We start from the raw sequence: 27,751 nt of genomic DNA on the forward strand, positions 1-27,751 counted from the left end.
CCTCCTGTGGCGGGTCTGGATGAGCTTTTCCTGCCTTCTCCTTCCTCTCTTATAGTTCACAGTGATTCAACGTGGTGTTGCCAGGGTGCTATGGAGGTGGGGTGGATGGGACAAGGAGTGAGGCTGAATGGTGGTGCTGCTTTACCCTCCAAAAAAGCAATACAACGCGACCTGATGCCACCTGAGGCCTGGTGCCTGGTGCTGAGTGTAGTAGGGTCTGCCTGACAGACTGAAAGATAGAGGTGTGGCTGCCCCAAGAGCTATAGTATGGCAGGCTATTGACCGTGAAGGTTGTGGGGATCCATGTCAGCTTTCCCCCCGAGGGGGTACTGAGAGAGTCAATACCCTAATTAGATGCTGAAGCTATAGCCAACACTGTAATAGTGATAGCGCCCCCCAAACAGAAGGGGCCACAATTTGGGGATATGAAAAGCCTAATGCAGGTGGAGGACAACTTGTTAAGACGGATTTCTGAACTCTGTCCTGGTGGCGCAGAAGTTCAGAAGGCCAACCTAATTACTTGGAACAGGGTAACCTCTGGACAAGCCAGACCAATCAAGGGAGCGATCGCGGCGGTCAAGACTAGGTCTCAAGAGGGGTGAGGGTGACTGAAAGCCCGCAATGAGCACACAAAGCAAGAGCGCTTACAAACTACTCCAAACAGTTATTATATCAAAAATAGATACACATTTATTTTAAGGCCTTTAAAATAACGACCGTAGCGAGAAAATCACAATATCACAATATTAAACCAACACATACCATATCAACACAATATATATACAAATACACAGTCGCAAGCGTTTAAAGCACGAAATATGTAGTCCACCTGAAAGGGAAGGAAAACAGGCAGTGCGATAATGCTTTCGACTCAGTTCGCCTTCATAGGCACCTAACTAGATGGAAGTCCGAGCCCTGCGAAGAGTGGAGCCTTATGCTCAAAGTACCTGCCACGCCGGTGCCAACGGGCAAAAGGGGAAGCTCTTCGGAGGAAGTCAGGCAGTTCGGGTTAGTGCACAGCAGAAGAAGAACAGGTTCCGCAACTCAAGCGCAGCCTCCACAGCGGGCAGAAGCAGAGCGCGAGTACGGGCGAAAAGGGTGCTGTTTTTACACAGCAGGGAAAAGCAATGGGATACTGCAGGAGGGCGACCAGATCCTAGCTAAACTACTCACCGGTCCCCGAAGCAAGCAGACCCAGGCTTCTCCACGTTAGTTTCAGCAGCTGGCAGGTTCAGAGGAGCAGGGAACGCCTCGTAGTCGTGTAGAGCAAAAAGACGTCCCAATCGACGAAACCAGCACAGTTTTGTTGCCGCAGCAGGACAACGGAGCGGCTGTGTGTATTCAAGCCAAATGTACACTCCTCCCTTCAGACTTGGGAACGCCAAGTGTACGAAGCGTGGGAGAGTGACAAGGACTCGAAATACAACACAACCTGGCGGCAGTTACAGAGCAGGACTCCCTTGTAAGCTGGTCAGTCAACTGGATGGCCCAGAGACACTTCCGAAGGCTTACTTGGCAGGAGATGATGAAGTCGCCGGGAATAGCTGTTCCTGCTATTCCAAAGGTCAAAGCACCAGTACAGGCCTTCTGGTTCGATCCAAGGAGGAAAGGGTTTCACAGGACGACAGCAGTGCAAAGGAGGATTCCTTCAGCGGGTCACCAGCGATTCCTCGGTCCAGCCTCTGGGTTGCAGGATACTTGGCTCCTGTATTCCTTCGTTCGTGAGAACTCAGGAGATCGACATGGTAGTGGTGTTTCCAGCTCCCTCTTATCCACGGTTCCCTTCGCGCCAAAACGGAGGGGAGCCAATGGGAGATCCGCTCATCAACACACATACCATACGTGGACCAATCACGGACCACGGTGGTCCCAGGCATTCACACCACCCCAGACTCTCTGGCACCCAGGATGTGTATTGGGACCAGACATCCCAGCCCACACCCTGGAGGCACACAATCGACATGTAGAAGCCCGCGAAAGCAACCACGTTTCGCGGGAAAGTACATGCCCAAATAAGGAAGGCCCCGGGTCGCCCGACCTGGGGAAGGTGAAGGGAGCAAGACGGTCAGTGGACAAGACAAAGGAGCCTCGTGGTCTGGCCATTTTGGAGAGCCAGGCCACCATTTTGGGTTCAGGGCAAAAACGTGCTCAGAACGCCAAAAGGAGCTCAAAATAAACAAAACGATCGCTGCCACCATTCGAGTCCCTGAATGACTTGCACCGATCAAATACCATCCTAAAAGAGTATCTAGGGTCTGTAGAAGGCTAGAGACCCAAGAGAGCTGTAACTTAGCTTACAGTGCCCTCTTGTGTCATGTTGCACTAAAGCCGCAACACGATAAAAGAAACTACGGGAAACAGCGTTCCCCGGTACTGACTGTCTTAAGGGCATGTCAGTTTCCCCATAAGAAAAGGAGCGAAAGCCCAGAGAAGTGCGGCAGAAGGCTGTACTTCTCTGGCAAAGTCAAGAACAAGGTTAAAAACAATAGCAAAAAGTTTAGGGGTTGCCACATGGAAGGAAAATTCCCTACAATTACGAAATCTTTCCTAACACTCGCCCCTCCCAGACTATGGACAGGGGGAACTAATCCACCCCTGGATGAGTCTCTTGTTCAGGTCGGTAAAACATTCTGGACAACCCATCAGCATTGCTATGTTGGACACCTGGCCTATGCTCAATAGTGAAGTCGAAGCCTTGTAGACTTATGGACCACCTAAGCAACTTTGGATTCTCCCCCTTCATGTTCATTAGCCACTTTAACGGCTTATGGTCAGTCTGCACAGTGAAGTGGGTCCCATAGAGGTAGGGCCTCAGCTTCCTTAGGGCCCACACAACAGAGAAACATTCTTTCTCTACCGTGGACCATCTGAGCTCTCTGTCCTTAAGCTGGCGACTAATAAAACCGATAGGGTGTTCCTTACCCTTCTCATCTACTTGTGATAGTACAGCTCCTATCCCAGTGTCAGAGGCATCCGTCTGCACGATAAAAGGTCTTTGATAATCAGGGGCCCTGAGCACAGGGGCCTGGCACAAGGAGTCTTTTAAGCCATTGAAGGCCTTCTCACACTCGTCGGTCCAAGTTACCTTCTTGGGTTTCTTCGGAGTTGTGAGGGCAGTCAGAGGAGCAGCTATGGTGCCATAGTCTGCCACAAAATTGCGGTAATACCCCGTGAGTCCTAAGAAGGCTCTCACTTGGGTTTGCGTAGTGGGGGTAGGCCAGTCTTGTACTGCTTGTACTTTACTGGGTAGAGGCTGTATCCTCCCTCCACCTACTTCATGTCCAAGGTAAACCACTGAGCCTTGTCCAATCTGGCATTTACTAGCCTTTATGGTCAAGTGGGCTTTCTGAAGAGCCTGGAGCACAATCCTGAGGTGTTTCACATGGTCTTCCCAGGTGGCACTGAAAACTGCTATATCGTCTAGATATGCAAGACAGAATTCGTCCAACCCATTCAACACATGATTCACAAGCCTCTGGAAAGTGGCAGGTGCATTCTTCAACCCGAACGGCATTACCCGGAATTGGTAAAGGCCGTCTGGAGTAGAAAATGCTGTCTTCTCCTTGGCATGTTCTGCTAAAGCTATTTGCCAATAGCCAGCAGTGAGGTCAAACGTGCTGAGGTACTTGGAGGCACCCAAAGTATCCACCAGCTCATCCGTTCGAGGCAAGGGGTGTGCATCTGTCTTGGTGACAGCATTCAGAGCCCTGTAATCCACGCAGAACCTCAATTCAGAAGTGCCTGCCTTTGGAACCAAGACCACAGGACTGGACCAAGGACTACTAGAGGGTTCAATCACCCCAAGGTCTAACATCTTGTTGACCTCGGTCTTAATATAAGACCGTACTTTATCTGACATCCTGTATCCCCTACTTTTGGTAGGTACACTGTCTCCTGTGTCAATGTTATGTTTGCACCAAGGTGTCAAACCAGGGGACTGTGAAAACAGGGGGGAAAACTGCCTAAGCAAACTTTTCACCTCAGCCTGCTGATCAGAAGTCAGGTGAGGGGCCACTCGGACACCCTCAACGGAGCTATCTGAAGGACCGCTTTGGAACAGGTCGGGGAGAGGTTCTGACTCCTCTTCCTCAACATCTGAAGCCAGTAGCAGTGCTGCGATTTCGACTCTTGGGACGAAAGCCTTCAGCCTATTCACGTGGAACACTTTTGGAGCCTGTCCAGGCCTTCCAAGGTCCACTAAATAGTTCACCTCACCCAGGGGCTCCACCACTGTGTAAGGGCCTGACCATTTGTCCTGTAAAGCTCGAGGCCTTATTGGATTCATGATCAGGACTTGCTGACCAGGTGTAAAGTTGATGAGGGAAGCTTTCTGGTCGTACCAATGTTTCACCAGCGCTTGCCCTGCCTTCAATTTATCACTAGCCAAACCCATCAGAAGTACCATCCGTTTTCTGAGCCCTAGCACATAATCAACTACATTGGTAGTAACAGGGGGAGTGGGCATCTCCCATCCCTCTTTGACGATGGCTAAGGGTCCCCTTACGGGATGACCGAACAGAAGTTCGAAGGGGCTGAAGCCAACACCCTCCTGTGGTACCTCTCGGTAGGCAAACAGCAAGCATGGTAAAAGAAGATCCCATTTTCTTCTCTGGGGCTCCTCCAGAGCCCCAATCATGCTCTTTAACGTTCTGTTGAAACGTTCCACCAGACCATTGGTCTGGGGGTGGTATGCAGAAGAGAACTTGTAGGTGACCCCACATTCTTTCCACATAGCCTGCATATACTTCGACATAAAGTTGCTGCCACGATCTGACACAACTTCTTTAGGGAAACCAACCCTAGTAAATATGCCGAGTAAAGCTTTTGCAACTGACTTGGCAGTTACAGTTTTCAATGGGATGGCCTCAGGATACCTGGTTGCATGGTCGACCAGCACCAGGATAAACCTATTGCCCGAGGATGTTTGCGGGTCAAGGGGACCAACGATGTCGATCCCTACCCTTTCAAATGGTACCCCCACAACTGGGAGCGGTACCAACGGAGCTTGGATTGTCGCGCCAACCTTACCAGACAACTGGCAGGAGGCACAACTCCTGCAGTGACTTTCTACTTGCACCCCCATCTTGGGCCAGTAGAAGTGCATGGATAACCTTTGCTTGGTCCTCTTCATACCAAGGTGACCAGCAAGGGGAACTTCATGCGCCAACTGCAGGAGGAAGGGCCTAACAGCAAGGGGAACCACCAACCTCCTATGGTCTCCTTCTGTAGACTCTGTGGGCTCACTATACAGGAGTCCACCTTCCCAATAAATCCTATGCTTCCCAGGAGGTTCACCCTCAAGCTGGGAGCAGGCCTGTCTCCTTAGGCCTTCCAGAGATGGGCACTCACGTTGGCCTTTACTGAATTCGTCCCTATCAGGACCTCCTTCAACTAACAAGTCTTTTAGTTCAGGATGATCGTTGGGGTCGAATACTTCAGGCATCGCCACCTCCTCGTCAGGCCCGGGCGATTGACCAACTTCCTCCACCGCAGTGGTAGGCGAGCTCGGGGGAATATTCTCTTTCCCTCGTCTTGACTTGTAGACTCCTTTCGCCTTGGGTTTCGCCTTTGGCTGGGGCGGCGTATTGGACTTGGCCAATGCTGCCCGTGCTTGAGACCGTGTGTAGGGTCTTTCGGCAGTGTCTCCTACGAGCCCTAAAGCTCTGAGATCATTGCCCAACAAGACCTTTCCCGGGACGTTTCTCTGAATGCTCACTGGAATCCTGACTGCTGTACCATTTAAAGTAAGATTTACAGGGATCACGGGAAACATACGGAGGGGGCCGTCAGCCAACTTAGTTGGCATCAGAGTAGCTCTGGCAACTTCCTCTGAGTCTACCAAGGTAGAATCCACTACAGTGCGACTGCACCCACTATCCCTAAGAGCTGGAGTATCCACTCCATTGATCAGCACACTGTCTTTAAAGTAGTGCTTGGTATTATCCGGAATCCTAGCATAAGCCTCTGCGACTTTAGGCTCCCAGGAACCCAGGGACACTAAAACTACCTCAGCCTCTATTCCGCTGGGAAATGAGTCTGAGGAGAAGGATGCTCCTGTAATCTCTTCTTCCTCGTAGGAGGAGAAGGCCAGATTAGCGGAGTGGACCCCCAAAGGTCTAACCTTACAACGGGGATCCCCCTTCACATGGTCAGTTGCTCCACAAGAAAAACAAGCCCCATTGGGTCTGTTAACGTAGGGAGGCTTATTGTAACCAGAGTTCTGTTTCGGAGGCTGACCTCCACTACCCTGTGAGTTCTCTTGTGTCTTACCCTTGTTTTTCTTTTTGTGGCCCTTATGGGAAGAAGATTTAGCAGATTCCCCACCCTCCACATCTTTGGACTTTTTCCCTTCCTCCTGCTTACCAGGATGAGTTTTGTCCTTATGGGACACTCGATGTGACACCCATAAGTCTGCTGCAATGGCCAGCTTCTTAGGATCTATCTCCTTCGAATCGGCCAAATGCTGCTTAAGCTCCGGGGAAGAAGAAGCAAAAATGTGTTCCAGCATGACAAGATTTATCATGCCTTCGAAGGTAGAAACCTTATAACCTTCGACCCAGCCAGTTAAGTTTTTCAAAGATTCAGCGACATAAGATACCCAAGTACCACCTTCCTTTTTCTTATACTCTCGAAAACGCTTTAAATATTGGGCCGGAGTCTTCCCAAACTTTAAAATGAGAGTTTGCTTTAACATTGCGAAATCAGCCCGCTCAGCCTTCGACATTTCCATTATGGCACTACAGCCAGAATGGGGCAGTCTACTGAGCAACCACGCAATCTTATCAGCATTGTCAACTTCCTGGACCTCGCATGCATACTCAAACGCATTCAGCCAGTCCATAATGTCATTCCGTTCTTCATACACACTGAGCAGATCTTTTGGAAACCGTGGATGAGAGGAAGCCCCAGGCCCATGTCTAGGACCCTTGGATCCATTTGCAACCTGAAGCTTGGCCAGTTCCAACTGGTGATCCCTGTCTTTCTGTTTTTCTGCCTGTTCGATTTTTAGTTTGGCTATGCTGAATTCAAGCTCCTGCTGCCTAAACCGCAGCTCTTGCTTCTTGAATTCAAGCATAGCCTCCCCGTCAACACTGGCAGAGGAAACATTAGACATTACATCCTCCCTGTCCTCGTGGTCGCGATGGATCAGTGCAGCGGCAGAACCGTCGGTTCTACCAGTGAGAGCAGCCCCACCACCTTCTGCACTGTCCTCGGAAGTTATAGCGTCAAGCTGCGCTTCTTGCCACACCACGATTCTTTGGATCATTTCCAATTTAGTGCCTTGAGAGGAAACACCTCTCTCTGCACACATCTTTTTCAGCGTTTCTGATTTGGAAGCATTTAAAGTTAACAAGGTATTTGCTTCCATAGTGTTTGATAGGACTATGGCCTTTTTAAAGTTATATTACAACAATTCACTACGTGTACTGTTTGGAATAACCTGAAATGCCTTAGTTCGAGCGCAACACTGGATACCTTCAGTCGTATCCCACCGCTGTACACCAATTTGTTAAGACGGATTTCTGAACTCTGTCCTGGTGGCGCAGAAGTTCAGAAGGCCAACCTAATTACTTGGAACAGGGTAACCTCTGGACAAGCCAGACCAATCAAGGGAGCGATCGCGGCGGTCAAGACTAGGTCTCAAGAGGGGTGAGGGTGACTGAAAGCCCGCAATGAGCACACAAAGCAAGAGCGCTTACAAACTACTCCAAACAGTTATTATATCAAAAATAGATACACATTTATTTTAAGGCCTTTAAAATAACGACCGTAGCGAGAAAATCACAATATCACAATATTAAACCAACACATACCATATCAACACAATATATATACAAATACACAGTCGCAAGCGTTTAAAGCACGAAATATGTAGTCCACCTGAAAGGGAAGGAAAACAGGCAGTGCGATAATGCTTTCGACTCAGTTCGCCTTCATAGGCACCTAACTAGATGGAAGTCCGAGCCCTGCGAAGAGTGGAGCCTTATGCTCAAAGTACCTGCCACGCCGGTGCCAACGGGCAAAAGGGGAAGCTCTTCGGAGGAAGTCAGGCAGTTCGGGTTAGTGCACAGCAGAAGAAGAACAGGTTCCGCAACTCAAGCGCAGCCTCCACAGCGGGCAGAAGCAGAGCGCGAGTACGGGCGAAAAGGGTGCTGTTTTTACACAGCAGGGAAAAGCAATGGGATACTGCAGGAGGGCGACCAGATCCTAGCTAAACTACTCACCGGTCCCCGAAGCAAGCAGACCCAGGCTTCTCCACGTTAGTTTCAGCAGCTGGCAGGTTCAGAGGAGCAGGGAACGCCTCGTAGTCGTGTAGAGCAAAAAGACGTCCCAATCGACGAAACCAGCACAGTTTTGTTGCCGCAGCAGGACAACGGAGCGGCTGTGTGTATTCAAGCCAAATGTACACTCCTCCCTTCAGACTTGGGAACGCCAAGTGTACGAAGCGTGGGAGAGTGACAAGGACTCGAAATACAACACAACCTGGCGGCAGTTACAGAGCAGGACTCCCTTGTAAGCTGGTCAGTCAACTGGATGGCCCAGAGACACTTCCGAAGGCTTACTTGGCAGGAGATGATGAAGTCGCCGGGAATAGCTGTTCCTGCTATTCCAAAGGTCGAAGCACCAGTACAGGCCTTCTGGTTCGATCCAAGGAGGAAAGGGTTTCACAGGACGACAGCAGTGCAAAGGAGGATTCCTTCAGCGGGTCACCAGCGATTCCTCGGTCCAGCCTCTGGGTTGCAGGATACTTGGCTCCTGTATTCCTTCGTTCGTGAGAACTCAGGAGATCGACATGGTAGTGGTGTTTCCAGCTCCCTCTTATCCACGGTTCCCTTCGCGCCAAAACGGAGGGGAGCCAATGGGAGATCCGCTCATCAACACACATACCATACGTGGACCAATCACGGACCACGGTGGTCCCAGGCATTCACACCACCCCAGACTCTCTGGCACCCAGGATGTGTATTGGGACCAGACATCCCAGCCCACACCCTGGAGGCACACAATCGACATGTAGAAGCCCGCGAAAGCAACCACGTTTCGCGGGAAAGTACATGCCCAAATAAGGAAGGCCCCGGGTCGCCCGACCTGGGGAAGGTGAAGGGAGCAAGACGGTCAGTGGACAAGACAAAGGAGCCTCGTGGTCTGGCCATTTTGGAGAGCCAGGCCACCATTTTGGGTTCAGGGCAAAAACGTGCTCAGAACGCCAAAAGGAGCTCAAAATAAACAAAACGATCGCTGCCACCATTCGAGTCCCTGAATGACTTGCACCGATCAAATACCATCCTAAAAGAGTATCTAGGGTCTGTAGAAGGCTAGAGACCCAAGAGAGCTGTAACTTAGCTTACAGTGCCCTCTTGTGTCATGTTGCACTAAAGCCGCAACACGATAAAAGAAACTACGGGAAACAGCGTTCCCCGGTACTGACTGTCTTAAGGGCATGTCAGTTTCCCCATAAGAAAAGGAGCGAAAGCCCAGAGAAGTGCGGCAGAAGGCTGTACTTCTCTGGCAAAGTCAAGAACAAGGTTAAAAACAATAGCAAAAAGTTTAGGGGTTGCCACATGGAAGGAAAATTCCCTACAATTACGAAATCTTTCCTAACACAACTCCAGGAAGAATAAGCAGCAGATTGTGGTGCAGGTTCATTCCCCACTCAGCCAATCGGGCGCGGAAGATGTTCCAGCTACAAAAATGGATTGGCAGCTCATGCTTATGGAGCTTAAGAAAGACACAAAGGAGTGTGCAATGGCCTATCCAAATCTATTGCTGACCTGGATAATCTTGTGCAGGTGGTGGAGATAAGCTTGGAGGAGGTTGAAACTACGCTGTGTGACCAGGATCATGAACAGGCAGAGATGGTGGAAAGGATGAAGGGTCTGGAACAGGAGATGGGATTTGTCCTTGCAAAGTAGGAGCATGAGGAAAATAGAATGAGGCCTAAAAATATCCAGATACATGGGATACCTAGGCAAATTGCTGATGGTGACCTATAGAGTTATGTGAAAGCCCTATTCTGCCATATTGTAGGTGGGCCAGAAGACCCTGACATTATTTTGAATCGGTTGCACCGAGTTTATTCGAGACATCAACAAGAGAATAATTGTATCCGGGATGTCCTGACAAGGGTCCACTTCTACCATTTCAAGGATGAGTTCATGCATAAGGCCAGGAAGTCCTCAGTAATGCGCTTCAGAGAGGCGCCCATTCTTGGTATTCCAAGACGTAGCACAGGCCACATTTCCAAAGGGGAAACATTTGTCTGGTCACGAATTGACTTAGAGACAAAAACATCAAATACAGATGGGTTTCACCCATGCTGACTGGTGTTCCAATATTAGGGGAAACGTTCTATGATGCCAGTGAGGAGGAGGACTTGGCGACTCTATGACTGAGCAATGATCCATCTCCAGTCAGAGAACGAGAGTCTCACCGGAGAGGGCCTCCTGGTGTGGAACATGGGAGGGGGGTTTGATGGGAGTTTGGTTTGTGATGTTCCAAAGCTGGATAAGACTTGAGTGGACAGTGGTGGTGAAGTATCAAATACTCGCTTGTAGGGGTAAAAGCTGGGAGAAGAATTCAAAATACAAAAGGGGTTTGAGCACAATGTTTGTGCATGTCACACATGACTGCTTTTGCGCTGGGAAAGGTTGGGGGGGTTTAGCAGAACCATGCTGTAGAAGTTTGCATTTGAACATGGTTTTGCACTATCCAGGTAGGTGGAGGGCTTTGGGGACATGGATTTGGGGAAATGGCATTTGGGAAAACGGTATGTTAGGAAGGGGCGGGATGGGAGTTGTTTATATTTTGTTTGAGTTTAGTTTGAATGAAGGGGTAAAGTTGTGTCAACACACATGGGTGGGAAAGGAACAGGAATGGTCTCAGCTAGGATCCAGGGTAAGACCCTGGAGTAATATGGTGTACCCCAGGGTCAATGACTGAAAGGGATTTTCTGACCCAGAATGTGCAGGGTCTAAACGCCTCCCAGAAAAGGCAGTCTATATTAAGGAGTTTATAGGAAATTAGGGCCAATGTGGCTTTCATACAGGAATCACATCTGTTAGTTCAGGAGGAAGTGAGATGGAACACAGGAAATACCTGCTGCAATACTTTGCTTCTAGTGGCAAAAAGAAGTGCGGGTGGTGATTCTGATCGGTCGAGGGGTGAAGTTCACTAAACACTACATTTACAGAGACCAGGAGGGCAGATACCTAATTGTTAAAAGGGTTCTGGAGGGGCAACTTATTATATTGGCCTTGTGTACTCCAAATGAGCGCCAGGGTTATTACTTGATGGCACTCATGGGGGAGACTGAGAGGTCTTTATGAGGGATATGTGGTGATCGGAGGGGATTTCAACTGTGTAATGGACCCAGATATGGATAAAACTCTTCCCCACTTGCCATTGGACCTGCAAAACAGACATTCTCTAGCTCACCTGTTTAGGGAACTGGGAGGTGATTAAAACTTGGTGATACTTCTGCCAGGAAGATGGAGAATATACACATATTTTTTGTGGTTCATGGGGGTCACTCCACAATTGATAGGATCCTAATATCTTCTGCATTAGTCCTAGAGGTGCTATCTGTGGAAATTGGTCTTAGGCACCTCTGGGATCATGCTCCAGTCTTAGTAAATATCTTGTCTGAAGTAACCCAGGAGAAGATCAGGAAACCATGGTGCTTGAACAATGTTGTGCCTGGGGATGTGGCGATTAAAACACATATAGAAGGGATACTTCAGAATTACATCAGAGAGAATAAGGAGGAGGGCATGGATTAGAGAACTATATGGTATGCTAATAAGGCAATTGTGATGGGGGAACTTATTGGGAAAACAGCGGCATTAAAGAAGGCGAGGTAAACTACCCAAACTGAACTGGAACAACTGGTTAAGATGGCTGAGGGGGTACACAAACACAAGGGATCTGTTAAGGCGTTAAGAACCCTAGATAGTTCAACACAATTGATCTTGCAGACTAAACAATCGTACTACCCAAAGTTGCGTACACAAAAGTTGAGAAGCTATATTGCAGAATTGAGGGACATCCAGGGAAAACTACATAGAGTAGTGATGGAGAAACGAGGGATTGTCAACTGTTACTATAAGGACGTTTTAGACAGGGAACACTTCGACCGGAAACACAAAGGTTTGTATTGGCGGAAGCTAATGTGCCTAAAATTACAATAGCAGATAGAGCGCTATTAGAGAAACCCATGACTCAGGAAAATGTGGGCGTGGGGCAATAGACTCCATGTCCCAAAATAAATCCCCTGTTCCAGATGGATTTGGTAAAATCTATTATAAATCGTTTAAATGATTCTTGGTAAGCCCACTCACACACAATTGTTCAATACTGTTGTGGACAGATGGGCTTTTTCATAATACATAATGCTATCAACGACTATCCTGGTGCTTAAACTGGGAAAGGACCTAAATGAATGTGCAAGTTATCGACCCATATCACTCCTCAATGGGGATGCAAAGATATATGCCAAGATATTGGCCGCGCAGTTAATGACAGTTCTCCCGGAAATTATACACCCGGACTAAATTAGCCTTATCAGGGAGAGATTTATCCATGATAATGTATGGAGGCTGTTTGTTCTCATAGACTGGAGAGAAGATCGGGGCAGATGTTCTCTGTGGTGGTGCTGGACTCCCAAAGGGCGTTTGACAGTATGGACTGAATCTATCTGAAATAATTTCTGGAGGAGTTTGGATTGGGACCCCAATTCAGAGATATGATTTAGACAATGTTCAGTCCCCGTTGCTGAGGGTTAATGTCAATGGAGAAGTTACCAAACCCATTGCCATTGGGAGAGGTATTTGTTAGGGTTGTCCGTTGTCTCCTCTGGTATTTGCAATGGCCACGGAACATCTGACCTGTCTGATAGGATGGGGCGAGGGCCATTGGACATAACAAGTCAGGGTCAGCAACATAAAATAGCTTTATATGCAGATGATGCCCTCCTTATCCTGCAGAATACTGGATAGACATTACCGCGGGCAATGGAGGTACTACAGAGATTTAGGATGTTGGGTTTCACAATTAATTATAAGAAATATAAAAGGCTCAACATTACTGAGGATCCGGAAGAGCTGAGCAGGTGGGAAAGGGAATTCTCAATTAAATGGGGAAAATACAGAGTATATTATTTGAGAGTGAAATTGACGGCGACCTATAAAGACTTGTATACCGTGAACATTCCCGACCTCTGGAGGACGGTGATCGAAGATCTTGGGGGGGTGGGACCTCCAGAATCTCTCATTATTCACCAGGATAGCAGCAATAAAACTGACCCTGCTGCCCAGGGTGCTGTATGTGGTTTGTGGTCTTTTGGTACTGATCCCAGCAGCAATGATGAAACAACTACAGAGGGAAATATTTATTTGTATATGGAGCAGGAAATTACCCAGGATTGTGAGAGAAATATTGACTAGATCCCTGCTGTTGGGGGGACTTGGTGACCCAGACACCAGGAAATACTTACTAGCAGTGCAAATTAACCCTATGTTTGAATGCCAAAGTGGCCAAGGTACTAAGAGTTGTAAGGATGTGGAACAGGGGGTCACCTCTATCCCATTAGTTAAACTTCACTTCCTGGAGGGGGGTGGTGGCAAACTGGGGGTCGACTATTGGACTTGACGGATTGTTCATTAAAATACTGGTACAGATATCTACAAATGGGGAGTGACTCTGGGACTAGGGATCTTATCTTTTTAATGACCTACAATCCAGACCAGAGGCGTTGGTAGGGGGGGTTGAGGGGGCTATAGCCCCGGGTCTTTTGGTAGTAACCCCAGATAGAAGATCAGGGACTACAACCAAAAGGTTATAGCTAGCTCCAAAACCGCCAGTCTCGACATTAGCTTAGCCCCTGATCTTTTCCAGACCTAGCAACACCCCCTAATCCAGTCCTTTCTCTGGGAATAAGTAAGGGATACTGGGATAACTGGGAAGGAACAAGGACAGTGTGGTTGCAAGATCTATACAAAGGTAGAAGCCCCCTAATGTTTGAACAATGTAAGACTATCTACAATATTGGAGAGCAGGAAATATATCGATATATCCAGATTAGGCACTGGATAACAAACGCGATGGTAAAACATGCAAGGAATCAGGCCCCTAGAGGTATCAAGCTATCACTGTAGGAGGGTATTGACCAGAGCAGGATTTCAAAGCTATACAAATTATTGGGTGGTGTGAGGGGTCAGAAATGAGAGGCAGACACAAAGTGGTAATATTCTCAACATTAGCCATTTTATTAACAGAAAGGTGTTTGGATAAAGGCCTAACTTTCCCTATTCTAATGTGAATGTCCCTTCTTATGAAACTAAGACTAAAGCAGGCTGACGTTTTTTCCAACCTAAATCCAACCTCACACTAACCGGAACAAGCAAAAAGTTCAAGGTAAATGTTTCAAAGTTCAACTCAACAAAAATGTGCAAAACCTCAAACATATAGCTTCAACCAAAAAAATCTTTGTGTCCAGGGGGTGGTTCCCTTCCCCTGGATTGTTTTCGGGAAACCGTTCTCAATGTTCTGTGTCAGGACCAGTCTCATGAAGGAAACACAAATATCTCTTCTACGTAATACTTTCCTCAGGATAGCAAAACAAATATTCCTTCCACAACACTGTGTGGAATATGACAAAGAGGAAATCTCACCTACTCTTTGGAATGGCAAAACCAAATGCCTGTTTCATGGCACTGGTTGGAATACTGCAAAGGAAAGTCTCTCCTACTTTTTAGGATGGCTAAACACATCTCTTTTATCTATTAGTGATTCATGTATGGCAAAAGGCAAGTCTTTTCAATGTTTCTGGTTGATAAAATGTTCAATTAAAACCACAACTTAATCTGACCAAGTCGCTCTTTAGCACACCCGTTCAAAGTAAGTTTCCTGGTACACTCTCCTGCCAGGAAACCTTTCAACTGAAAACTCGTGATATCCTGGTTTACTCTCCTCCTGTCAGGAATATCCCCCTTTTGGCTCAAACAGATCCCCTGGTGTACTCTCCTGCTGGGTATCGCTTTCCAAAAGGTTCACTACCTGATATCAGGCCTCTCTGCAACATACATATTCTCCTTAAGTATCACATGATTGTACTTCTTCCATAGCACAACTTTGTTGACTTTAGTTGTTACTTGTACCAATTTACCCCATACTGACATCCCATATATGAGGGGTTGTTCAAGCTCTGTTTGTCAACCTTTCTCTCAATCTCTCTTGCTCTTGGCAATGCTTGTTCCAAGTTTCCTCCAACTGACAGCTCATGTCAGGAGAATTGTACAACTCTTGCCCCTTTGTTTCTCTCACGATCTCTCTTGGCTTTTGGCAATGCTGGTTCCATGTCAAGAGAATAGTATGATATTTGCCCCCGTTGTTCTTTCGGTAATGTATTTTGGCTCAGGCAATGCTGGTTCCAGGTTTCCTCCAACTGACATCTCATGTCAGGATAATTGTACCATGTTCGCCTTCTCTTTTCAGTTCTATTTGGTCGGTATTCGAAAATGCCTTTCAAACACTCTTTAACGTGTTTGCACGTCCCGGTCCTCCTACGCTTCTAGGCTCATTCAGTTCACTGCGCGGCTGCTTTGATGTGCTTATGAGGGGCCATCATCCCCTTCATGGCTGGGTCCCATTAGGTCACTACATCGGCTCTCATATCCTTCGCTGCCAAGATCTGCGCAGCTCTGCAGGACTGCAGCTCCTCTGACAGCCCTGTTGCTCACCATTTGCTTTCTCTTCCCTGCAGTTCCTCTTCTGCGGTCTCAAACGCTGCCATCTGCTTCTGGCAGACGTCTCCCATTCTCCACACAACACTTTGTGGGATTTCCTCTGCCACTGGTTCCGGTTCTTGCTCCACGCACTCTGCAGCCGTCCTTCTCTCTCTCTTTCTGCGTTTCCCTTGCTGCATGTGATCTGGGGATTTAAAGGTCCTGCACAGCTGACTAGGTTTGTGACAACCAGACTGCACATTAGTCTTAATGTCACATTTGCGCCACATGGATTCCTTGCTCCTCTTCCTCGTCACAGTACTTGAGGCTTTCTGGAACTTGGATATATATATTAGGTTTACTTTGTACACATCAAGACTGAATAGGGTTTTCTTTAAGCAAACTGGCTTTCAGAGTTTTACAATTACATGGTTTTGAATAATAACAACAGGCCATTAAAAACTTGTATATACCACCTCTCTCCAGTTGGAGTCACCACTCTCCCCTGACAGCCATCTCTTTGCATGTGATCCACCCACAGACTACCAACCCCAGGGTAAGAATCAGGTAGGGCTACCTTCCCCTGGCCACATGGGAGGAGCCTTTAGGCTGGGGATCAGTGATGACTCTGCAGGAGCCATCACAGTATGGATGCCCCAGAAGTCAAACGTCCTTATTTGATAGGGTAGGAGCATGACCTAGGGTTGAATATTACACAAGAGGTCTGGGAACGCAACTGGGGGAGAACGCATTGGGCATCTAAATGCACTAACATTAAAGAGACAATCTGCAAGATAAGTTACAGATCGTACCTCACACCCCAGCGAATCAATAGGATAATGACTGACTCTTCACCACTATGTTGGAGGCGTTGTGGTGAAATAGGTAACTTAGCCATATGTGGTGGACATATTGGAAATCCGAGATATTCTGGAAAGAAATCCTAGTATGGGAAGCCGTTCAGGTCAAAATTACACCTTTGGGAATGTGACATATTGAAATGAATACAACATGCAATGAAATGAGTAAGGCATACATTGAAATTACTATAATGTGTATCAAAATGAGTATAACATGTATTGAAATGAGTATGACACGTATTGAAATGAGTATGACATACACTGAAATTCAGTGAATAAGACATGCATCGAAATGAATATCACACATGTTGAAGTGAATACGATATGCAATGGAATGAATATGACACCCATTGAAATGAATATGACAAGGGTTGAAATCAATATTACACCCATTGAAATTAATATGACACACGTTGAATTGAATATGACATGCAATGGAAAGAATATGACACCCATTGACATGAAAATGACACATGTTGAAATAAATATGGCACACGTTGAAGTGAATAGGACATGCAATGGAATGATTAAGACACCCATTGAAATCAATATGACACACGTTGAAGTGAATAGGACATGCAATTGAATGAATATGAAAACCATTGAAATGAATATGACACACCTTAAAGTGAATATAACATGCATTGGAATGAATAAGACATGCATTGGAATGAGAAGGACATGCACTGAAATAAATATGACACCCATTGAAATGAATATGACACACGTTGAAGTGAATATGACACACTTTGAAGTGAATAGGACATGCAATGGAATGAATATGACACCCATTGAAAATAATATGACTCACATTGAAGTGAAAGTGACATGCATTGAAATTAATATACCATGCATTAGAATGAATAGGACATGCATTGAAATAAATATGAAACAGATTGAAATGAATATGACACACGTTGCAGTGACTATAACAAGCATTAGAATGAATATGACACCCATTGAAATGAATATCACACACATTGAAGTGAATATAACATGCATTGGAATGAATAAGATATGCAGTGAAATGAATAGGACATGCATTGGAATTAATATGACACTCATTAAAATGAATATGACACATGTTGAAGTGAACATGACACACGTTGAAGTGAATAGGACATGCAATGGAATGAATATGACACCCATTGAAATGAATATGACAAGGGTTGAAATCAATATTACACCCATTGAAATTAATATGACACACGTTGAATTGAATATGACATGCAATGGAAAGAATATGACACCCATTGACATGAAAATGACACATGTTGAAGTGAATATGACACACTTTGAAGTGAATAGGACATGCAATGGAATGAATATGACACCCATTGAAAATAATATGACTCACATTGAAGTGAAAGTGACATGCATTGAAATTAATATACCATGCATTAGAATGAATAGGACATGCATTGAAATAAATATGAAACAGATTGAAATGAATATGACACACGTTGCAGTGACTATAACAAGCATTAGAATGAATATGACACCCATTGAAATGAATATCACACACATTGAAGTGAATATAACATGCATTGGAATGAATAAGATATGCAGTGAAATGAATAGGACATGCATTGGAATTAATATGACACTCATTAAAATGAATATGACACATGTTGAAGTGAACATGACACACGTTGAAGTGAATAGGACATGCAATGGAATGAATATGACACCCATTGAAATGAATATGACAAGGGTTGAAATCAATATTACACCCATTGAAATTAATATGACACACGTTGAATTGAATATGACATGCAATGGAAAGAATATGACACCCATTGACATGAAAATGACACATGTTGAAATAAATATGGCACACGTTGAAGTGAATAGGACATGCAATGGAATGATTAAGACACCCATTGAAATCAATATGACACACGTTGAAGTGAATAGGACATGCAATTGAATGAATATGAAAACCATTGAAATGAATATGACACACCTTAAAGTGAATATAACATGCATTGGAATGAATAAGACATGCATTGGAATGAGAAGGACATGCACTGAAATAAATATGACACCCATTGAAATGAATATGACACACGTTGAAGTGAATATGACACACTTTGAAGTGAATAGGACATGCAATGGAATGAATATGACACCCATTGAAAATAATATGACTCACATTGAAGTGAAAGTGACATGCATTGAAATTAATATACCATGCATTAGAATGAATAGGACATGCATTGAAATAAATATGAAACAGATTGAAATGAATATGACACACGTTGCAGTGACTATAACAAGCATTAGAATGAATATGACACCCATTGAAATGAATATCACACACATTGAAGTGAATATAACATGCATTGGAATGAATAAGATATGCAGTGAAATGAATAGGACATGCATTGGAATTAATATGACACTCATTAAAATGAATATGACACATGTTGAAGTGAACATGACACACGTTGAAGTGAATAGGACATGCAATGGAATTAATATGACACTCATTGAAATGAATATGACACATGTTGAAGTGAACATGGCACACGTTGAAGTGAATAGGACATGCAATGGAATGAATAAGACATGCATTGGAATGAATATACCATGCATTGGAATGAATAAAACATGCATTGAATTTAATATGACACCCAATGAAATGAATATGACGCATGTTGAAGGGAATAGGATATGCAATGGAATGAATATGAAACCCATTGAAATGAATATGACACATATTGAAGTGAATGTTATATATATTAAAATTAATATAACATCCATTTGAATGAATAAAAGATTACCTCCATGTCCCTCTTCCTCTTCCCTCTACCTACCTTTGAGAACCTTCCATGCTCACTGGAACTCTTTTCTTTTAAAGCTGGCCTCCTCCAATTGGAAGGAGTTGGCAGGTGTTATAAGGACTTTGGTGGTCTTCAGGTCTTCGATCCAGGGGAAGGATGTTCTGGAATGGACAGACAACCCCTCAGCTTTGGCTTACATCAGCCATCAGGGGGTACAGGGTGCTGCTCTTTGGGGGATTTGTCTTTGTCCATTTGGACTGGGCTGTGGCACAACTGGTCTCCTTGAGAGCGGCCCATATCCAGGGGGTGGACAATGTGACTGCGGACCAGCTCAGCAGGGTGTTTCCGGTCTAAGGGGAGATTTCTCTTCATCCAAAGGTTTTTCAGGTGTGTCAGTTGTTCGGGCATCCCTGGATGGAGCTATTTGCACCCCCCTGCAAATCTCACCTTTCCTGGTTTTGCTTGAGGACTCTGCCCCCAGGGGTTGACCATAGCCCATAGTAAAGATATAACAAGCTGCCAGTTTCCTCTTGATCCGTTGGTGTTGGCGCAGGGAAATGTGGTTGACGGGGTCTATGCAATGAGTGGGGATGGGGCTACTTTACGGAGTCACTTCTTGAATGCGCCACATTTAACACTGGCCCACTTCTGGAAAACTGAAGAGGGCACGTTAGTGGCACAATGGTGGGTGAGGAAATGGCAGGTCCTGGCAATGAAAAACATTGCTGCTCTAGCTAATGGAAGCTTTCAGAAGTTTGAACAAGTGTGGCTTCCCCTTTAGGAACACGTGAACGAAAGAGAATAATACCATTATAAGGCTGGACCTTTGCAAAATGTCTCCATATGGTGACTAGCGGATGAGAAGAGAAGGTACAAATAACCTTAGAGAAGGGGGTAGGGAGAGGTGGACAGGTATAGCCTAGGAACCCAGGTGTCGACTGGCTTGGTTGTTTTAGTTAAAGTTGTCATGAGACTAGTTAAGGCGTCTGGTCTACGAACTAGGGGAAGGAGTGAAAATGTATGGAAGAGTATGTTAGGCACTGCAAGAAGAATGTGTCAGCACAAGTGGAAGGGAGTACGCAGAGGCTCTTGTCACATCAACACAGAATACTCTGACCTCAATTGCCAGCACACGGCATTTGATCCGTGCTTATCTCATCTGCAGGCCGCCCTGGGAGTCTATTGATATTTCATAATATTGAAAGTAAAATGCATATGTAATCACCTTATATCTGATCAGCATGCGCTTGCAAGCGCTTCATAACGTTGTCATTTATGCTATCACCCCTATCGTGTAAGACCTTGGTGATCACCCAATTGCCTCAACAAAATCTACATTTCCCAAGTACCCCACTGTACCCGTACCTGTACTGTCACATCATCCTTACTATTGTAGTCCCTACACTGCCTATGCATTCCACTGCACCTGTATTTGTACCTGCACAGTACCCCTAAGGTGCTGCACACGGTATAGCCAGCTGCTTAGTCTTTGTCACCCACAGAGTTTTGCCAGTACCCTCTTGCACATCTGAACGGCAGCAGCCTATTCGACCTGATTGCAACCTTGCTAGAATATTGTGGGATTAGCCTATTTGTTCTGAATGTGATCATGCTAATGTGCGACTAGCCTATCTCATCTGAATGTAATCACGCTAATATGGGACTAGCGTACTTGATTTGAATGCATCTATGCCATTGTGGGACTTTTGAGTTCCAAAAACTCTACTGAGGTGTACTAGACTACCTATGAGGGACTACTAGCCTACCCTTGCTCTCAGAGGTAAAGTTAGCCTATTTGACTGCTACCACCTCACTAAGGTGGGCCAGCCTAGTTGTTCAGCACCTGCCTTGCCTATACCGCTGTAGCCCTTATTTGGCTTCACACAAATCCCTGCTCAATACTAAATATTGCAGCCAAACAGAACTATGCACATCAGAAAAATCCAACTGACCAACTCACGACTGTCACTTCTCTGCGCTCTCACAATAATGGCATGCATCAATATCATACCCTGCCCTTTGCAGGAGAGAAACCTTAGACTTTGTGCAAGACTGCACAAGCCTAAGACAAACAGAATTGGGCCCCAAAACGTCCATCCTAATCATAATACCACTGCCATAGATCAGGAACCCTCTATAGCTGCCTTAGAAGCCCTGCAAAAAACACAGAACCCCATTATCCCCCCTCACACCTATACTAGAACCAACTACCCCAAACAAAGACCCTCCCCTTTCCACGGGCAGAACAAGATGACAACAATCTCAGGAGCTCTCTTTAATGCAAGATCTCTTATGGCACATACTACCAACATTGCATACATACTATCTATTCACGACTTAGACATCATGGCTGTTACTGAATCCTGGCTTCATGATGCAGCAGATTGCGCCCTCTTGCTAGCTATACCAGATAACTACCAAATACTTAGAGTAGACAGGCTCAATGCCAGAGAAGGCAGCCCTGCTATTATAGCTAAAACAAAACTGGCATTAAGGCTAACCACACCCCTCCAAATAAAATCTTGTGAAATACTCTCAGCCGAATTACCTATATCCAATAATTGCACAATAACTATTTTCTTGTTATATAGACCTCCTGGTCCAATAGGTACCTTTGATGAGTACCTATCGAGTCTCCTCATTAACAACACTAGGGACGCTACACAGCTTCTACTGCTAGGAGACCTCAATTTGGGCTTCAATGATCCTGAGGACAAACATGCCCAATCAATTGAAGCCAACTTGACTGAACATGGTCTGGCCCAAAAAGTTCTTGCTCCCACTCACATCAAAGGGAGAATACTAGACTGGGTAGCCAACCTGTACTGCTCTATCAATATCACCAAAATAGCACCACAACCCTGGGCCGACCACCACCTAATTGGCTTCTCTTCCACAATAGAGCCCCAAAAGCAGAAAAACATTGACATGGTACCACCACCCCAACCAGAAGTAAAAAAGATATCACTGCTGAAAAATGACTTCCTCTCGTCCTCCCTACCTTCTCTTCTCTCACTAATAATTCTGACCCAAATTTACTAGTAGTAACCTTTAATAACACTATGACCAAGGCCCTTGCCATCATTGCGCCAGTCAAACTACACATAAGTAAACAAAAGTCCCACCTCAATACCTGGTTCATGTCCCAGCTTAAAGAACTACGACTCCAAAAAAGAAAACTCCAAGCTATATGGCGACACTCCCCTATGGACGAGAAAAAAATCTTATTAACCAACTTCGCCAATATGTACAAGAAAGAAATAATCCTCACCAAAAGGAACACGTTCAATGACACAATTGTTAAGGCTAATTCTAACACCTAGGAGCTATTTACCATCCTTCGTGAAATGGAAACCCACATTCCACCCACAGATAATGTCCCTAAAGATAAGCAATGGTGTACTAGCATCCAGAATGCTTTATCTAACAAAATAACTACTCTGCAGACTAAAATAGCCAATAAAAAGCATCCCTGCACCCGACTGAGACCCATCCTTCCCTACCTATTGTAATACCTAGCACTGATTCACCTTCCAGATTCACTAAAATGTCTAAACTAGAAACTGAACAAGTGATACTATCTCTGAAGCCTTCTAACTGTCAGGGTGATACTTGCCTGGCACAAATAATTAAGGATGCGGCTAGAGATTTAGCACCGTTTAACTCTAAACTAATTAACGCCTCCTTTAAGATGAGCACTGTCCCAATTAACCTCAAAGAATCTTGGGTACTACCGTTAATAAAGAAACATACCCTAGACCCGGCCATCCCTACTAATTACATACCTATTATCATGGTCCCTTTCCTCCTCAAAAATATTGACAGAGTAGCTTATCTCCAAATCCAGAAGTAACTTGAGGTTAACCACTTACTAGGACTGCGCCAGTCCGGATTCAGACCACAACATGGTACAGAAACAGCACTAATTGATTTAAAGACATAAATCAACGAGTTGGAGGACAAAGGTAAACCGGCTCTGCTACTCCTCCTTGACCTATCGGCAGCCTTTGACCTGGTGGATCATGCAGTATTATGCAAACACCTGGTGTCAGCCGCCCATTTCTTAAGTGATGCTATAGCCTGAGTACAATCCTTCCTAGCTAACCGTACAATGAGAGTGTTCTCCTCCTCAGCTTCCGCAGACCCAATCCAAATTACCTGTGGTGTTCTAGAAGGATCATGCATCTCACCGGCAATGTATAACATCTTTACCAAGCCACTCTTCGACAAACTTGATAGGCTGGGTGTCACATACACTAACTATGCAGATGACAACCAGATCCTCATACCCCTTTCGGGCAACTTTGTTGAAGACACGGCTCTGGTAAACAAGATATACCTCCTCATTCAGGCATGGATGGCATCATATGGTCACTGCCTGAATGACAACAGAACTGAGATCCTGATACTGGGCTCTGAGTCTAACCTAAAAAAACTTAGCCCTAGCTACGCTGCATTCAATATTGACGGCAACGTAATCAAAGTAGTAACGGAGGTAAAAACATTAGGTTTTTACCTTGACTCTACCTTATCACTAAAAAAAAAAAGTTTGCACCATGGCTTCATCAACATTTTATACCTGTAAACTTATTAGGGGCTGCAGACCCTTTCTATCCAAAGCTAGTTGCATCACGCTCGCCAATGCACTAATAATGTCTGAGCTAGACTACTGTAATGCCCTATACGTAGGAGCTAACAAATACATGCTAGATAAAATGCAAATATTACAAAATAATGCCCTGAGAGCAGCTCTGAACATACTCTGCAGAGAGCTGCTCCTATCTGTGCACCTGACCTCTGGACGACTCTATTATCTAAATGTCACTTTGTTGACTCGACCACTGTATTTATCTTGTATATTTTTCCCTTTGTACTCCCAAATTGTATTCTTTGTACCTATTTACATGTTGTAACTAAGCTTCAAGTATTCTTGTAACTGCTGTTCCCAGCTACCTGAGGGCTTGGTGCGTATTACCAAATAAACAAACAAAGAAACAAAGAAACTTGGAGGGATAATGGGAAACATGGCTGACTGACTGAGTATACTGTATGACATCTTCACTCCTCATCCCTCATCCCACCCCAAACTTGGATATGTTGATACCACTGTCAGTATCACAGTGAGAAAACACTGTTTTTATGGTATGTCACCAATACACCACAGTAGTAGTTTTAAAGCATGTGTGTATGCCTGTCTGAAAAGAGGGGTAATGTGCCCCTGTCAGGGATTTGCAGACAGTAGTCTGTGAATAAAGGGAAAAGGGGAGGGAGCAGATGAAAAGAAAGGGGTTAACAAATGAAGGACGAACAGGGAAAGGCATGGGCTAGAAATTCCAATGCAGAGGTGAATGTTTGCAAAAGCATGGGTGCATAATGCTCTAAGAATCCTGGAATGTGAAAGAACTCTCCGGAAAGGTAACAGTAATTTCAAAAGTGTCTGTGGATAAGGGCAGGTTTAATATAGAATATTATAAACTGTAGCATATGGCTGCGTGATGGGTTTGAGATGTGCTCCAACAACCCCTAGGAGTGTGGAGGCTTTTGTTGTCTCAGAATACAAAAATACCAGCACAGTTATACAGGGACTGTCAAGGCAAAAGACCTTCAGTGGGCAGGCCCAGGATAGACTGTTTGATATGGGAATGTGAACAGAAACTTGGGGGAAGGAGAGAGTGAAAGGATACCCGTCTTTCTATATGCAGAACAAGACTTGATGATCTAATTGTATGATATCTTTTATCACATCATTGTAGGTAATTTGTTTTGGGCTACCACGTGATCATCTCTATGAGGAGTCTGGCTGGTATTTGTATGCCCATACAATTAATAAGTGCCATAAAGGTTGCCTAGTACCCTTTCGCAGAGACATTCTTCTTCAATTTAGTAATAGGTGGAACTTGATAAGGGAAGCGTGGGCACATGTTCGTTACACCTGGTCATATAATAAGTAAGCTGTATATATATTTGTGACAGAGGGCCTCATTATAAGGCTGGCGCTCCCGTAATGAAGGGGGCCGGTACGGGACCGGCCCCCTTCATTACGTGAGCACCGATTACGAGCTTCCCATTACGGGACCCCGAACGCACCCCTGGTAAAACCAGGCGTGCTTTCCGGGTCCCGCGAGGGGAAGAGGGAGGCAATAATGGGCCAGATGTAATCTGCCCGTTCTTACCTCCCTCCTCATTCCCATTGAGCCCTATGGGGGTTCAAATGGGAATGGGGATGGGTTCCTGCAAGGAGGAATTACCGGGTCCTCCTATGTCAGAGTAACCCGGTAGGTCCCCATTGCAGGAACCCGGTAATGGAGCCCGGAACGGAGGCAGCCATGGAGCTAATAGCTCCATGGCTACCTCCATTCTCATAATGAGGCCCAGTGTGTGTGTTTGGGGTTGGCTCTAGCCCCATAACAGTTGGTAGGCTGAGATTTCGCCCCAGGGTCAGCATACCAGTATGGGGTGTACTGGCCATAGTGAATTTTGACCAACGCCACCCATTCGCTCTGCACAGGGTGGGGTCCGGCCCTGTGCTATCAGTATTGGCAATTTTGGGAGACTGATGATTTTGTGACTTTTTCAAAACTGTGAAGGTAGATCACAAGGTTGGCATACCAGTCTGGGGTGTACTGGTGATAGTGAAATCCGACAACCCCACCCATTCACCATGCACAGGGCGGGGTCCGCCCTGTGATATCAGTATAGGTGATTTCAGGAGATTGCCAGATTTTTTCATTTTGTCAAAAATTGGAATTTAGTGCACAATATCGTCATGCCAGACTGGGTGTACTGGCGATAGGGACATGGGGCACCAGAAGTGCCCCATAGTCATTTGTGAGTATCCTATGAGTCATATTCCTACACATCTATAGTGCTGCAGGTTGCAGACCCCTGCCCTAAAGGCTAATGACCTGCAATTCCTTGAGCAGGCTTGAACGTCAAATGCCCACTGTATTGAGCCCAGCTGTCTAATGTGTGATGCTGCACTAAATCAGGAGCAAGCAGCATGTATGCACGAGTCTATTTATCCCTAAAACAACTGTTTGCAGTTGAGGGCTCTGCAGTTCTTTAGATGCACATTCCATGTACATTTGGCAGACGTTGACATGCTTAATGATACATTACTTGCATGTAAATTACATGCCACTTTGCAAAGTGATAACATTGCCTATTGTCCATTATTGGCCTATGAGTGATTACCTAGTGACTGTGGGAAACATCAGCCAGCAGTTCAAGTGTTGTTAAAAAGTGGTTGCTGTGCTTTTGACTGCACCCTCCAGCAACAGTCTAGTAGTTTTCCTTGCTAATGTTTGGAAATAATGTTTTGCAACAAGTCTCATCATGTGAAGGTACTCAGCTTAGACTTGAGAGCGGGTTCCTCAAGAAACTCCTCTCTCTATTCAGGCTCATGTCTCCTAAAGGAGACAAACAAATTGTGTAGCAAAGATTATGCATTTATCTCCTTCTCCACATGGGAGTGCTGAACAAATTGTGTGGGTGCCCCTTCCCTTTGGAAGAAATTAGGCATGCGGCCACTTCCCTGTGGGAGTACAGCAAAAACATTAAATGTATGCCCCTTCCCTGTGGGAGAATAGCAAGAATCCTAACCATTAAGAGGGCAGAAAAATGGTCTGTGCACCCCCTACCCTCTGGAAGGGCAGAACAAATGGGTTCCCTCCTGCCCTGTAGGACTGTGGAAAAGGTTAGGTGTGTCAATAGGGAAGTGCAGCAAAAATAATATCTTTGCCCGTTCCCTGTGGGAGAGCTGCAAAATATTGGTGTACACAACCTTCTCTGTGCAAGTGAGGCAACGCATTATGTGTCATTTGTTTAGTGAGTCATAAACCCAAAAGGAGAAGGCCTGCCACACACAGATAGGACATTGCCCAGTAAGTGCATACTGACAGAAAAACCTTCCATTATCACATAAACCACCCACCCACCCACTTTCATCTACACAACCGAATACAGTATTCATTTTACTGACAATTCTGGGACAGTAAAAAGAACTGCCAAGAAAACAATAAAATACACCAAACCACTAATGCGACACATAGGAAAGAGAAAAAAGTGGAAGGAACAACCAGTGCATCAAAGATTAGTATGGTAACAATTGTATGTGTAAGTGACTAAGTCAGTTCACTCCTTCGTGCATTCAAGCAGTGACATGTTTCATATACCTCTGTATTCAGTCTGATCATAGATATACAAAGTCTAGCAGGCTTGGTATTTCACACTCTTTGGTATTAAAATAACTTCTATTTTCATCATCTCAGTTGCATTTGCACCTGGGGAAGAGCGCTTAGTCTATCAGGTGGCTGGAAACTCGAGCAAGAATCGTCAGTGTACTGCCTGCATTTCCAGCAACCCAAGGCCCTTCCCCGGGTAC

Source organism: Ambystoma mexicanum, chromosome 5q (genome assembly GCF_040938575.1).
Source record: "Ambystoma mexicanum isolate Mex_15411 chromosome 5q, UKY_AmexF1_1, whole genome shotgun sequence".
In the NCBI taxonomy this organism is placed as follows: Eukaryota; Metazoa; Chordata; class Amphibia; order Caudata; family Ambystomatidae; genus Ambystoma; species Ambystoma mexicanum.